This window comes from Pseudophryne corroboree, unplaced genomic scaffold, assembly GCF_028390025.1.
Source record: "Pseudophryne corroboree isolate aPseCor3 unplaced genomic scaffold, aPseCor3.hap2 scaffold_553, whole genome shotgun sequence".
In the NCBI taxonomy this organism is placed as follows: Eukaryota; Metazoa; Chordata; class Amphibia; order Anura; family Myobatrachidae; genus Pseudophryne; species Pseudophryne corroboree.
The window spans coordinates 353,505-369,217 of record NW_026970153.1 but is presented as its reverse complement, the minus strand read 5'-3'; the positions used below and the strand labels follow the sequence as shown (position 1 = coordinate 369,217).

The 15,713-nt window shown below is 40.7% G+C and overlaps 4 non-coding genes across 4 annotated transcripts; all 4 read right to left on the bottom strand.

Annotated features, from left to right (window-relative positions):
* Positions 1-11,739: 11,739 nt before the first annotated feature.
* Positions 11,740-11,902, bottom strand: LOC135032817 (U1 spliceosomal RNA). The gene has a single exon (XR_010228296.1). It is a non-coding gene; the product is annotated as a U1 spliceosomal RNA (small nuclear RNA).
* Positions 11,903-12,054: 152 nt separating this feature from the next.
* LOC135032797 (U1 spliceosomal RNA) lies at positions 12,055-12,218 on the bottom strand. The gene has a single exon (XR_010228276.1). It is a non-coding gene; the product is annotated as a U1 spliceosomal RNA (small nuclear RNA).
* A 671-nt stretch (positions 12,219-12,889) lies between these two features.
* Positions 12,890-13,052, bottom strand: LOC135032781 (U1 spliceosomal RNA). The gene has a single exon (XR_010228260.1). It is a non-coding gene; the product is annotated as a U1 spliceosomal RNA (small nuclear RNA).
* A 152-nt stretch (positions 13,053-13,204) lies between these two features.
* On the bottom strand, positions 13,205-13,368 carry LOC135032810 (U1 spliceosomal RNA). Its single transcript, XR_010228289.1, has one exon. It is a non-coding gene; the product is annotated as a U1 spliceosomal RNA (small nuclear RNA).
* Between the last annotated feature and the right edge of the window lie 2,345 nt (positions 13,369-15,713).

The following is a 15,713-nucleotide window of genomic DNA, read 5'->3' as shown; positions in this document are numbered from 1 at the left end:
TGAAAAGTGTCCACAAAGCCAAGTCTCTGATTAACACCTTTGTAGGGATGGTTTTTCACCTATTACTAAATTAAACTTGCTTCATTGGAAAGGCAGCAAGATGCATCCTCATTTCAATGTCTACTGAAATAATACAGGTTGACACCAGGAAACATTAACGCCACTGCATCCTTGCTGCTTTCTCATGTGGAAGTCTGTTTAATGTGAAAACAAGGTGATATCTAATTAGCACACAGGTAAGGAATTAAGAAAATCTTTATTTAAGGGTGAAGATGTTTCTCACAAAATCGTTGCCCCAATGCATCATTGAAATTCAAGCTGGAAAGATGATTTTAATATATCACTTGTACATTTTGTATTGCTCTTCTGGTGACAATGTAGTTTGTTTTTGTCAATTACCATTTTAATAATAGGGTAAAGAAAATTAAGTGGATTTTTGAAAGAAAACAATACTGTCAATATACTATTAAAACAAATTAAAATGGTAAAAGTTATTGTACTTTAAGTAAAAATAAAAGAGCAAAAATATCAATCCCAGTTTTGAATTACTTTAATTAACAAAAAAAATGCATATAGCAAAGGATAGTTTCAATCTGCCTACCTCTGGGTTATGGGCCCAGCATGCTTCCATTGCAGTACTCTGCTGCACATGTAAGTGCAAGAGATCCTGAAGCACTCACTCATCATGGGAAAGTACCAATGTGTTTCTTCGTTGGTTGATGGAAGAAACATCTTACAAAAACTCTCCAGATTATTGACTTTTTAAAGTTTTTCTAGGAAACGTTCTAGATGAATGCTTATTAGCCTTTGTCAGTATGTACTTTTGCAAAGTGTCTCTGTGGCGCAATTGGTTAGTGTGTAAGGCTATTAACCAAAAGGTTGGTGGTTCAATCCCACCCAGGAATGTAATTGACCTTGTGATCAGATTTTGGTGATATTTAAGTAGACAAGTCAAAATTTCAAACCCCCTCTTATTGTGTAGGGTACCTGGCCTTCTCTGATGTAATCAGAGTTAGATTTGATTCAGTGATTTTATAAAAAAACAGCTAGGAAGCACAATTTAGCAGTGGGTTGCAGATAAAAAAAATATGCTGGCAAAAAAATACAATTGAGTGATTAAACAGCTCTTCATTTTCTGGCTTTATTTTTATGCTAACAAATTTGTTCTCTGAAAAGTGTCCACAAAACCAAGTCTCTGATTAACACCTTTGTAGGGATGGTTTTTCACCTATTACTAAATTAAACTTGCTTCATTGGAAAGGCAGCAAGATGCATCCTCATTTCAATGTCTACTGAAATAATACAGGTTGACACCAGGAAACATTAACGCCACTGCATCCTTGCTGCTTTCTCATGTGGAAGTCTGTTTAATGTGAAAACAAGGTGATATCTAATTAGCACACAGGTAAGGAATTAAGAAAATCTTTATTTAAGGGTGAAGATGTTTCTCACAAAATCGTTGCCCCAATGCATCATTGAAATTCAACCTGGAAAGATGATTTTAATATATCACTTGTACATTTTGTATTGCTCTTCTGGTGACAATGTAGTTTGTTTTTGTCAATTACCATTTTAATAATAGGGTAAAGAAAATTAAGTGGATTTTTGAAAGAAAACAATACTGTCAATATACTATTAAACAAATTAAAATGGTAAAAGTTATTGTACTTTAAGTAAAATTAAAAGAGCTAAAATATCAATCCCAATTTTGGATTACTTTAATTAAAAAAAAATGCATATAGCAGAGGATAGTTTCAATCTGCCTACCTCTGGGTTATCGGCCCAGCATGCTTCCATTGCAGTACTCTGCTGCACATGTAAGTGCAAGAGATCCTGAAGCACTCACTCATCATGGGAAAGTACCAATGTGTTTCTTCGTTGGTTGATGGAAGAAACATCTTACAAAAACTCTCCAGATTATTGACTTTTTAAAGTTTTTCTAGGAAACGTTCTAGATGAATGCTTATTAGCCTTTGTCAGTATGTACTTTTTGCAAAGTGTCTCTGTGGCGCAATCGGTTAGTGTGTTCGGCTATTAACCAAAAGGTTGGTGGTTCAATCCCACCCAGGGATGTAATTGACCTTGTGATCGGATTTTGGTGATATTTAAGTAGACAAGTCAAAATTTCAAACGCCCTGTTATGGTGTGGGTACCTGGCCTTCCCTGATGTAATCAGAGTTAGATTTGATTCAGTGATTTTATAAAAACAGCTAGGAAGCACAATTTAGCAGTAGGTTGCAGAGAAAAAAAATATGCTGGCAGAAAAATCCAATTGAGTGATTAAACAGCTCTTCATTTTCTGGCTTTATTTTTATGCTAACAAATTTGTTCTCTGAAAAGTGTCCACAAAGCCAAGTCTCTGATTAACACCTTTGTAAGGATATTTTTTCACCTATTACTAAATTAAACTTGCTTCATTGGAAAGGCAGCAAGATGCATCCTCATTTCAATGTCTACTGAAATAATACAGGTTGACACCAGGAAACATTAACGCCACTGCATCCTTGCTGCTTTCTCATGTGGAAGTCTGTTTAATGTGAAAACAAGGTGATATCTAATTAGCACACAGGTAAGGAATTAAGAAAATCTTTATTTAAGGGTGAAGATGTTTCTCACAAAATCGTTGCCCCAATGCATCATTGAAATTCAACCTGGAAAGATGATTTTAATATATCACTTGTACATTTTGTATTGCTCTTCTGGTGACAATGTAGTTTGTTTTTGTCAATTACCATTTTAATAATAGGGTAAAGAAAATTAAGTGGATTTTTGAAAGAAAACAATACTGTCAATATACTATTAAAACAAATTAAAATGGTAAAAGTTATTGTACTTTAAGTAAAAATAAAAGAGCAAAAATATCCATCCCAGTTTTGGATTACTTTAATTAACAAAAAAAATGCATATAGCAAAGGATAGTTTCAATCTGCCTACCTCTGGGTTATGGGCCCAGCATGCTTCCATTGCAGTACTCTGCTGCACATGTAAGTGCAAGAGTTCCTGAAGCACTCACTCATCATGGGAAAGTACCAATGTGTTTCTTCGTTGGTTGATGGAAGAAACATCTTACAAAAACTCTCCAGATTATTGACTTTTTAAAGTTTTTCTAGGAAACGTTCTAGATGAATGCTTATTAGCCTTTGTCAGTATGTACTTTTTGCAAAGTGTCTCTGTGGCGCAATTGGTTAGTGTGTACGGCTATTAACCAAAAGGTTGGTGGTTAAATCCTACCTAGGGACGTAATTGACCTTGTGATCAGATTTTGGTGATATTTAAGTAGACAAGTCAAAATTTCAAACCCCCTCTTATTGTGTAGGGTACCTAGCCTTCTCTGATGTAATCAGAGTTAGATTTGATTCAGTGATTTTATAAAAACAGCTAGAAAGCACAATTTAGCAGTGGGTTGCAGAGAAAAAGAAATATGCTGGCAAAAAAATCCAATTGAGTGATTAAACAGCTCTTCATTTCTGGCTTTATTTTTATGCTAACAAATTTGTTCTCTGAAAAGTGTCCACAAAGCCAAGTCTCTGATTAACACCTTTGTAGGGATGGTTTTTCACATATTACTAAATTAAACTTGCTTCATTGGAAAGGCAGCAAGATGCATCCTCATTTCAATGTCTACTGAAATAATACAAGTTGACACCAGGAAACATTAACGCCACTGCATCCTTGCTGCTTTCTCATGTGGAAGTCTGTTTAATGTGAAAACAAGGTGAAATCTAATTAGCACACAAGTAAGGAATTAAGAAAATCTTTATTTAAGGGTGAAGATGTTTCTCACAAAATCGTTGCCCCAATGCATCATTGAAATTCAAGCTGGAAAGATGATTTTAATATATCACTTGTACATTTTGTATTGCTCTTCTGGTGACAATGTAGTTTGTTTTTGTCAATTACCATTTTAATAATAGGGTAAAGAAAATTAAGTGGATTTTTGAAAGAAAACAATACTGTCAATATACTATTAAAACAAATTAAAATGGTAAAAGTTATTGTACTTTAAGTAAAAATAAAAGAGCCAAAATATCAATCCCAGTTTTGGATTACTTTAATTAACAAAAAAAAATGCATATAGCAAAGGATAGTTTCAATCTGCCTACCTCTGGGTTATGGGCCCAGCATGCTTCCATTGCTGTACTCTGCTGCACATGTAAGTGCAAGAGATCCTGAAGCACTCACTCATCATGGGAAAGTACCAATGTGTTTCTTCGTTGGTTGATGGAAGAAACATCTTACAAAAACTCTCCAGATTATTGACTTTTTAAAGTTTTTCTAGGAAACGTTTTAGATGAATGCTTATTAGCCTTTGTCAGTAATTACTTCTGCAAAGTGTCTCTGTGGCGCAATCAGTTAGTGTGTACGGCTACTAACCAAAAGGTTGGTGGTTCAATCACACCCAGGAACGTAATTGACCTTGTGATCAGATTTTGGTGATCTTTAAGTAGACAAGTCAAAATTTCAAACCCCCTGTTATGGTTTAGGGTACCTGGCCTTCTCTGATGTAATCAGAGTTAGATTTGATTCAGTGATTTTATAAAAACAGCTAGGAAGCACAATTTAGCAGTGGGATGCAGAGAAAAAGAAATATGCTGGCAAAAAAATCCAATTGAGTGATTAAACAGCTCTTCATTTTCTGGCTTTATTTTTATGCTAACAAATTTGTTCTCTGAAAAGTGTCCACAAAGCCAAGTCTCTGATTAACACCTTTGTAGGGATGGTTTTTCACCTATTACTAAATTAAACTTGCTTCATTGGAAAGGCAGCAAGATGCATCCTCATTTCAATGTCTACTGAAATAATACAGGTTGACACCAGGAAACATTAACGCCACTGCATCCTTGCTGCTTTCTCATGTGGAAGTCTGTTTAATGTGAAAACAAGGTGATATCTAATTAGCACACAGGTAAGGAATTAAGAAAATCTTTATTTAAGGGTGAAGATGTTTCTCACAAAATCGTTGCCCCAATGCATCATTGAAATTCAAGCTGGAAAGATGATTTTAATATATCACTTGTACATTTTGTATTGCTCTTCTGGTGACAATGTAGTTTGTTTTTGTCAATTACCATTTTAATAATAGGGTAAAGAAAATTAAGTGGATTTTTGAAAGAAAACAATACTGTCAATATACTATTAAAACAAATTAAAATGGTAAAAGTTATTGTACTTTAAGTAAAAATAAAAGAGCAAAAATATCAATCCCAGTTATGGATTACTTTAATTAACAAAAAAAATGCATATAGCAAAGGATAGTTTCAATCTGCCTACCTCTGGGTTATGGGCCCAGCATGCTTCCATTGCAGTACTCTGCTGCACATGTAAGTGCAGGAGATCCTGAAGCACTCACTCATCATGGGAAAGTACCAATGTGTTTCTTCGTTGGTTGATGGAAGAAACATCTTACAAAAACTCTCCAGATTATTGACTTTTTAAAGTTTTTCTAGGAAACGTTCTAGATGAATGCTTATTAGCCTTTGTCAGTATGTACTTTTGCAAAGTGTCTCTGTGGCGCAATTGGTTAGTGTGTAAGGCTATTAACCAAAAGGTTGGTGGTTCAATCCGACCCAGGAATGTAATTGACCTTGTGATCAGATTTTGGTGATATTTAAGTAGACAAGTCAAAATTTCAAACCCCCTCTTATTGTGTAGGGTACCTGGCCTTCTCTGATGTAATCAGAGTTAGATTTGATTCAGTGATTTTATAAAAACAGCTAGGAAGCACAATTTAGCAGTGGGTTGCAGATAAAAAAAATATGCTGGCAAAAAAATACAATTGAGTGATTAAACAGCTCTTCATTTTCTGGCTTTATTTTTATGCTAACAAATTTGTTCTCTGAAAAGTGTCCACAAAACCAAGTCTCTGATTAACACCTTTGTAGGGATGGTTTTTCACCTATTACTAAATTAAACTTGCTTCATTGGAAAGGCAGCAAGATGCATCCTCATTTCAATGTCTACTGAAATAATACAGGTTGACACCAGGAAACATTAACGCCACTGCATCCTTGCTGCTTTCTCACGTGGAAGTCTGTTTAATGTGAAAACAAGGTGATATCTAATTAGCACACAGGTAAGGAATTAAGAAAATCTTTATTTAAGGGTGAAGATGTTTCTCACAAAATCGTTGCCCCAATGCATCATTGAAATTCAAGCTGGAAAGATGATTTTAATATATCACTTGTACATTTTGTATTGCTCTTCTGGTGACAATGTAGTTTGTTTTTGTCAATTACCATTTTAATAATAGGGTAAAGAAAATTAAGTGGATTTTTGAAAGAAAACAATACTGTCAATATACTATCAAAACAAATTAAAATGGTAAAAGTTATTGTACTTTAAGTAAAAATAAAAGAGCCAAAATATCAATCCCAGTTTTGGATTACTTTAATTAACAAAAAAAATGCATATAGCAAAGGATAGTTTCAATCTGCCTACCTCTGGGTTATGGGCCCAGCATGCTTCCATTGCTGTACTCTGCTGCACATGTAAGTGCAAGAGATCCTGAAGCACTCACTCATCATGGGAAAGTACCAATGTGTTTCTTCGTTGGTTGATGGAAGAAACATCTTACAAAAACTGAGCGAGTGTCCACGAGTCCTCTGTGTTGATCTAACCAGAAACAGGTCCAGCGCAAGCTCTGTGTATTGTCCCCTTACATATTTGTAGATGTTGATCATATCCCCTCTTAGTCTCCGCTTTTCCAATGTAAACATGCCTAGTCTTTCAAGCCTTTCCTTGTATTCCATCATCTCCATGCCCTTAATTAGTTTGGTCGCCCTCCTCTGTACCTTTTCAAGCTCCAGGATATCCTTTTTGTAGTACGGTGCCCAGAACTGTACACAGTATTCAAGGTGTGGCCTCACTAGTGATTTATATAACGGGAGTATAATACTCTCGTCCCTAGCATCAATACCCCGTTTTATGCATGCTAATATCTTATTAGCCTTCTTTGCTGCAGTCCTACTTTGGGTACTACTGCTTAGCTTGCTATCTATGAGGACACCTAAGTCCTTTTCCAGTACAGAATCCCCTAATTTTACCCCATTTAGTAGGTAGGCATATGTCTTATAACTTTTTTTTTCAATATATAAACATTTTTATTATAAGATTTTCAATGACACAAGTACATCCAAGTTGCAGATTATGGATTGTGAAGGACAAATCAACCATATAAACAATTTAAGCAATTTAAATTGCACGCAGGTAGTAGAATATCAAACTCCTTGGATGAAAGTTGGTCGTAATAAACTAGGATAGAAAATAATAAAGTAGAAAATAAGATTTTAAACCTACCGGTAAATCTTTTTCTCGTAGTCCGTAGAGGATGCTGGGGACTCCGTAAGGACCATGGGGATAGACGGGCTCCGCAGGAGACATGGGCACTTTAAGAAAGACTTTAGTTCTGGGTGTGCACTGGCTCCTCCCTCTATGCCCCTCTATGCCACAGTTAGAGAAACTGTGCCCAGAGGAGACTGACAGTATGAGGAAAGGATTTTGTTAATCCAGGGCAAGATTCATACCAGCCACACCAATCACACCGTATAACTTGTGATAAACTACCCAGTTATGAGTACGAAAAAACAACATACTGTAGCATCAGTGCAGGACCGATGCAACTATAACATAACCCTTATTGAAGCAATAACTATATACAAGTATTGCAGAAGTAGTCCGCACTTGGGACGGGCGCCCAGCATCCTCTACGAACTACGAGAAAAAGATTTACCGGTAGGTTTAAAATCTTATTTTCTCTAACGTCCTAGAGGATGCTGGGGACTCCGTAAGGACCATGGGGATTTTACTAAAGCTCCAAAACGGGCGGGAGAGTGCGGATGACTCTGCAGCACCGATTGAGCAAACATGAGTTCCTCCTCAGCCAGGGTATCAAACTTATAGTATTTTGAAAAGGTGTTTGAACCTGACAAAGTAGCAGCTCGACACAGCTGTAGTGCCGAGACCCCTCGGGCAGCCGCCCAAGAAGAGCCCACTTTCCTCGTGGAATGGGCCTTGACCGATTTCAGTAACTGCAATCCAGCCATAGAATGCGCTTGCTGAATCGTGTTACAAATCCGGCGAGCAATAGCCTGCTTTGAAGCAGGGGCACCAATCTTGTTGGTTGCATACAGGACAAACAGCGCTTCAGTTTTCCTGACTCTAGCCGTCCTGGCTACGTAAATTTTCAAAGCCCTAACCACATCAAGTAACTCGGAATCCTCCAAGTCACGCGTAGCCAAAGGCACCACAATAGGTTGGTTCATATGAAAAGATGAGACCACTTTTGGTAGGAATTGAGGACGGGTCCGCAATTCCGCTCTATCCACATGGTACACCAAATATGGGCTTTTATGTGACAAAGCCGCTAATTCCGACACTCACCTAGCCGAAGCCAAGGCTAATAACATGACCACCTTCCATGTGAGATATTTTAACTCCACCGTTTTAAGTGGTTCAAACCAGTGTGAGTTTAGAAAACTTAACACCACGTTAAGGTCCCAAGGTGCCACCGGAGGCACAAAAGGAGGCTAAATATGCAGCACTCCTTTTACAAAAGTCTGAACTTCTGGAAGAGAAACCAATTCTTTTTGAAAGAAAATGGATAAGGCCGAAATCTGGACCTTAATAGAGCCTAATTTTAGGCCCAAATTCACTCCAGTTTGTAGGAAGTGAAGGAAACGGCCCAGATGGAATTCTTCCGTAGGAGCATTCCTGGCCTCACACCAAGAAATATAATTTCGCCATATTCGGTGTAATGTTTTGACGTTACATCCTTCCTAGTCTTTATCAGCGTAGGGATGACCTCAACCGGAGTGCCTTTCACTGCTAGGATCCGGCATTCAACCGCCATGCCGTCAAACGCAGCTGCGGTAAGTCTTGGAACAGACAGGGCCCCTGATGCAACAGGTCCTGTCTTAGAGGAAGAGGCCACGGATCTTCTGTGAGCATTTCCTGCAGATCCGGATACCAGGTCCTCCGTGGCCAATCTGGAACAATGAGGATAGTTCTCACTCCTCTTTGTCTTATTATCCTTAACACCTTGGATATGAGAGGAAGAGGAGGAAATACATAGACCGGCCGGAACACCCACGGTGTCACTAGGGTGTCTACAGCTACTGCCTGAGGGTCTCTTGACCTTGCGCAATACCTCTGTAGCTTTTTGTTGAGCCGGGACGCCATCATGTCTATCTGTGGCAGTTCCCACCGACTTGTAATCTGTGCAAAGACTTCCTGATGAAGTCCCCACTCTCCCGGATGTAGGTCGTGTCTGCTGAGGAAGTCTGCTTCCCAGTTGTCCACTCCCAGATTGAACACTGCTGACAGTGCGCTTGCGTGATTCTCCACCCAGCGAAGAATTCTTGTGGCTTGTGCCATCGCCACTCTGCTCCTTGTGCCGCCTTGGCGGTTTACATGAGCCACTGCGGTGACGTTGTCTGACTGGATCAGAACCGGTTGGTCCCGAAGTAAGGTCTCCGCATGACGGAGCATTGTATATGGCCTCTAGTTTCAGGATGTTGATGTGAAGACAAGTCTCTTGACTTGACCAAAGACCTTGGATATTTCTTCCCTGTGTGACTGCTCCCCAACCTTGGAGGCTTGCCTCTGTGGTCACCAGGATCCAGTCCTGAATGCCGAATCTGCGTCACTCGAGAAGGTGAGCACTCTGCAGCCACCACAGGATCGATACCCTGACCCTGGGGGACAGGGTGATCAACCAATGCATCTGTAAATGTGACCCAGACCACTTGTCCAGTAGGTCCCATTGGAAAGTCCTCGCATGGAACCTGCCGAATGGAATGGCTTCGTATGATGCCACCATCTTTCCCAGGACTCAAGTGCAGTGATGCACTGACACAAGTTTTGGTTTCAATAGGTTCCTGACAAGAGTCATGAGTTCCTTGGCCTTTCCTATCGGGAGATAAACTCTCTTCTGGTCTGTGTCCAGAATCATGCCCAAGAAAGACAGACGAGTCGTAGAAACCAACTGCGACTTTGGGATATTGAAAATCCAGCCGTGTTGCTGTAACACTTTCAGTGAAAGTGATACGCTGTTCAGCAACTGCTCTCTTGATCTCGCTTTTATGAGATCGCTCAAGTACGGGATAATTGTGACACCTTGCTTACGCAGGAGAACCATCATTTCCGCCATTACCTTGGTGAAAATTCTCTGGGCCGTGGAGAGACCAAACAGCAACGTCTGAAATTGGCAATGACAGTCCTGTACCGCAAATCTGAGGTACGCCTGATGAGATGGATAAATGGGGACATGAAGGTATGCATCCTGTACATAAATGCGGACAACAGGTGTCAAGCCGTGTGTTGCCTTTGTCAAGCTGTAATAAGTAGGGGTAAGGACGTTAACCACCTCAGAACATCCTCACTTATACGTCACCTGCAGCGCATTAATCATAAGTCAGTGACAAGTTCAAAAACTTTGGATGACAGCGGAAGCAGTCCACTGACCACTAAATCCCTTCCTCTTGTAACCAAGCTCCTGCAAACCACACCACCAACTCCCTTAGTGTCAATTTCCTCCTTAGACAGGAAAGCCAATAGTCCTGCAGGCCATGTCACTGGCAAGTCTGACGAATCCTCTCCTGCCTGGGATTCCTCCGATGCATCCTTGAGTGTAACGCCTACTGCTGCTGGCGCTGCTGTTGTTGCTGCTGGGAGTCGATCGTCATCCCAGAGGGGAAGTTGGAAGACCACTTGTACTACTTCCAGTAGGCAATTGACTGTCCAACAGTCCTTTGCGAGGAAGATGAAATATCACAGCAGTCATCCTGCTGCAAAGCGGATAACTCAGGTCTTGTCAGCCTGGGTGGTGAGAAACGTGGTTCCGGTATCCATCGTTAATTCAGAGGCAACTAGAGACTTGATTGAGGTACTGTGTCCCCGGTACCAAATGCCATCTAGGTTCCATTTCTCTAGGCAGGCGATACCGAAAATGTACACAGACCTCAGAAAAAGAGTCACCAGTGTCCTAAAAAATGCAGTTGTACCCAAGGTCCACTAGTCCACATGTCCGTGGTTAAGTGGAGCAGGGCAGACTCAGGACTATATGACTGTGACAGCCCACTGGGTAGATGTATTGCCTCCCGCAGCAAGAACAGCAGCGGCGGCCCCAGTAGCAGCATCTCGCAAATGTCAACTCGTTCCTAGGCAGACTACGCTTTGTATCACCGCTTTCCATAAGAGGCACACAGCTGACAACCTCTTAGGGAAACTGAGGAACATCATCGCAGAATGGCTTACCCCAATTGGACTCTCCCCTGGGGATTTGTGACATCGGACAATGCCACCAATATGGTGCGTGCATTACATCTGGGCAAATTCCAGCACGTCCCATGTTTTGCACATACATTGAATTTGGTGGTGCAGAATTATTTAAAAAAACGACAGGGGCGTGCAAGAGATGCTGTCGGTGGCCCGAAGAATTGCGGTCCACTTTCTGCATTCAGCCACCGCGTGCCAAAGACTGGAGCACCACCAAACATTCCTGAACCTGCCCTGCCATCCTCTGAAGCAAGAGGTGGTAACGAGGTGGAATTCAACCCTCTATATGCTTCAGAGGATGGAGGAGCAGCAAAAGGCCATTCAAGCCTTTGTGCGTTGGAAGGCACAAAGTAAGCAGACGGGAGAAGTCAGGATAGTGCGCAAGGGCATAGAAGGGAGCGGCTCAAGAAAAGAGAAGTGGAAACAGACAGCAAACTAGGCTGGAGAGAGACCTGAGACAAAGAGATCTGAATTATACGAAAGCCGACCAGGGGAAACACAAATTATGCAGTCAAGTTTCCCACATTTGGGGAAATCGCAGGAGCAGCACACCCAGAGTGCAATGGGAGAGCCTTGCCCTGGGAGACGCACCTTCATGATCATAGTATCTCACCTGGCAGGTAAGTAGGATTTGGGATAGAGCTGGGGAGGGTCGCTGCTCGGGCACCCCCCTGTCAAGTGAAGGAGATCCAACTGAGGCAGCACAAGGAAACTCTCGAAAGAAGAACAAGGCTAGAGGAAGATCTGAGACAAATAAATCTGACTTTTACCAGAGCTGACCAGAGGAAAGCACAAACACAGTCCCCCACTACCACAAATAATGCAGTCGAGTTTCCCACATTTGGGGAAATCACAGGGGTCAGCATACCCAGAATGCAATGAATGAACCTCACCCTGGGAGAACAATCTTCATGAAAATGGTATCTCCTATGCAAAATAAGTATGATTTGGGATAGGGCTGGGGAGGGCCGCTGCTCAGGCACATCTCTGTCAAGTAAAGGAGATTCAACTGAGGCAGCACAAGGGAACTCTCATCTGGGGACAACAACTGCAGGTAGAACACATATTTTCAGATGAACATGGTAGGGCAGAAGGCTGCCAAATACTGAAGCACCCCCAAACAACAAACCAAATGCAACAACTAGTGCAAGCATTCCCGGGGGAAGGCATGCAGCAGATGGATTTGCATATGGTGATGTCATCCAAGCAGTGGGTCAAAGTTGGCTTCAACCCTCGTCTGCATATGAAAAGAGAAAAGGGGCGTGCAGGGCATGGCGGCCTTTTGCGGCGCTTGGATGACCCCTAGTTCGCATTAAACACCTCCACCCTCCTTCGGTGTGGGGCTCATGTTGGCTATGCCCCAACCCCTGAAGCATTCAAGCTGATTTCTTGCAGCAGCTGGGCACTGTAACAGCTCCAGAGCTGCTCTGTAAGGCAAGTAAAAAGGCATGGGCCCTGCAACACTACCTGTAGTTTGCATTGTGCATTGGAAGGCACAAAGTAAGCAGACGGGAGAAGTCAGGATAGTGCGCAAGGGCATAGAAGGGAGCGGCTCAAGAAAAGAGAAGTGGAAACAGACAGCAAACTAGGCTGGAGAGAGACCTGAGACAAAGAGATCTGAATTATACGAGAGCCGACCAGGGGAAACACAAATTATGCAGTCAAGTGTCCAACATTTGGGAAAACCGCAGGAGCAGCACACCCAGAGTGCAATGGGTGAGCCTTACCCTGGGAGAAGCACCTTCATGATCATAGTATCTCACCTGGCAGGTAAGTAGGAGTTGGGCTAGAGCTGGGGAGGGTCGCTGCTCGGGCACCCCCCTGTCAAGTGAAGGAGATCCAACAGAGGCAGCACAAGGGAACTCTCGAAAGAAGAACAAGGCTAGAGGAAGATCTGAGACAAAGAAATCTGACTTTTACCAGAGCTGACCAGAGGAAAGCACAAACACAGTCCCTCACTACCACAAATAATGCAGTCCAGTTTCCCACATTTGGGGAAATCACAGGGATCAGCATACACAGAATGCAATGAATGAGCCTCACCCTGGGAGAACAATCTTCATGACCATGGTATCTCCTATGCAAAATAAGTATGATTTGGGATAGGGCTGGGGAGGGCCGCTGCTCAGGCACATCTCTGTCAAGAATTTATAAAGTCTATACATATATATAACCAAATGTCAATATATATATATAGAACCCAGCGCTCCTATCAAAACGTATCTATTTCACCAATTTGTTGCTTATTTCATCTTTATACATCTATTAATTTTCACCATATATTATAAAATGCTGCTCCCATAGGTAGTACTGTTCTACCAATAATAAACCAAATTTTAAAGATAATCACACTTGTTATCAAGGGAGCGCAAAAAATAAAATATACAAGCTCTTTATTTTTAAAAAATATATATAGACAGAAGAAACCTACATTCAATAAAATACAATGGAGTCAACATATATAGGCACCACTATCCATATCTAAATGTAATCAGTATCTATTTCATATTGCCCTTGATGACAACGGAATGTCTATTAAAGTGTCCAAAAAATCCTCCTGGATACAGCTGTTGTAATTTAATCGTTACTTTCCAATTGTAATTGATACATTAAATTCCTTCTTGTGGATGAACAGCAACAGTTGTAACCAACGCCTCTTATTTACTGCAGTTAAAGTTCATATGTAATTCACGTGAGTAATGAAAGAAAACAGGGGGAGAGCGCTGTGATGGTTGGTGAAACACAGCGGTATGCTACGACCCCCGTTAACCGTGGCTGGATCTTATTGGCACTTGCGGTCGGGATATTCCTCCCTGCCGTGGGGTAGAGACCTCCTTTTGCTCGCTCTCAAATTGCTTTTTCCCCTTCACCGCTGTCTTTGCATCAGACGTCCGCCGTGATGTACCTCGTTCATGAACGGGCTTATATCTCAGCAATCAGAGTGTCCGGTAGTCACCTTCCTTACGCGTTTCTCCGCTGTTATCCAAGAGCGGTTTCGTCAGAGGATACATCAGCAGCCTAGCAGGCTCTTTTTAAAATGCACCGGACCAATAGCATTACTAATTAGTTGATTGGATACATACATATACTAATTGGATGCATACATGTAATGACTCATATATGGAACAACTTTCTAATAGCAATTGCACATATAAAGGCATTTCATAATATAAAAATAAGCAACATGGTGATTAAAAATAATAATAAAATAAGCAACAAGGTGGTTTAAAAAATAACAGAAAATATATAATCTATATACAGATTAACCTCTAATCTTTCAATCAATACCTCATATCTATAATCACATATACATAATTCAGAGACTCAGCACTAAGGATCCCCATTTACTTATATAAAACCTTTTAGGGTAACATAAATCCAGGCCACTACTAAAGCTGCTCTTGTGGCGCAGGGGAAACATCACCTGCACTCTATGCAGCGAGTCCCATGTTAGAATCCAACCGGCTCAGCTTAACATCCATATTATTTATTTACTTTTAATGGGATCATTCTATCAATTCATTTTTACCTTTAATTTTTGTTAATATTATTTCTATATTTCATTATTTTAACCCCTGGAATAATTACATTGCTGCTTAAACAACAAAAAGAATTGAATAAAAAATAAATATTAAACAGACAATTTAAGGATTCGAAGATTTAAAGATTTAAAGATTTTAAAATTTAAAACAGGGAGGGGGGGGGGGGAAGGGAGGGGGGCCTTTTGGGAGAAGGAGGGGAAAAAAATAAAAATAAAAATATATATATATAGAACCAAGAGAAAGTGTAAAAAGAGGATGGAGGAAGAAATCTGATGTTCATCATTACTAGTGGATTTTACTAAAGAACTTTAAAGGAACACACACAACAGGATTATACAGTTTCATCCTAAGAGGAAAGCTGTTCCCAAAATAGCTACTTCTAATAATTTTGTTTATTTATTAAACATACAATAAATGGATATTCAATAAATAATATATTAGGTAAATCAATAGATAAAATCTTCAGAGACTGCCAATGTTGTTAAGTTCGATGCTCTCATTCAGACCATCAGGTGTAAGGGTACCCAAAGAAAAAATCCAAAATGCCTCCCTTGTCAAGTAAAGGAGATTCAACTGAGGCAGCACAAGGGAACTCTCATCTGGGGACAACAACTGCAGGGAGAACACATATTTTCAGATGAACATGGGAGGGCAGAATGCTGCCTAATACTGAAGCACCCCCAAAACAACAAACCAAATGCATCAACTAGTGCAAGCATTCCTCGGGGAAGGTCTGCAGAAGATGGATTTGCATACGGTGATGTCAGCCAAGCAGTGGGCCAAAGTTGGCTGGAACCCTCATCTGCATATGAAAAGAGAAAAGGGGTATGCAGGGCATGGCGGCCTTTTGCGGCGCTTGGATGATCATGAAGGTGCTTCTCCCAGGGCAAGGCTCAT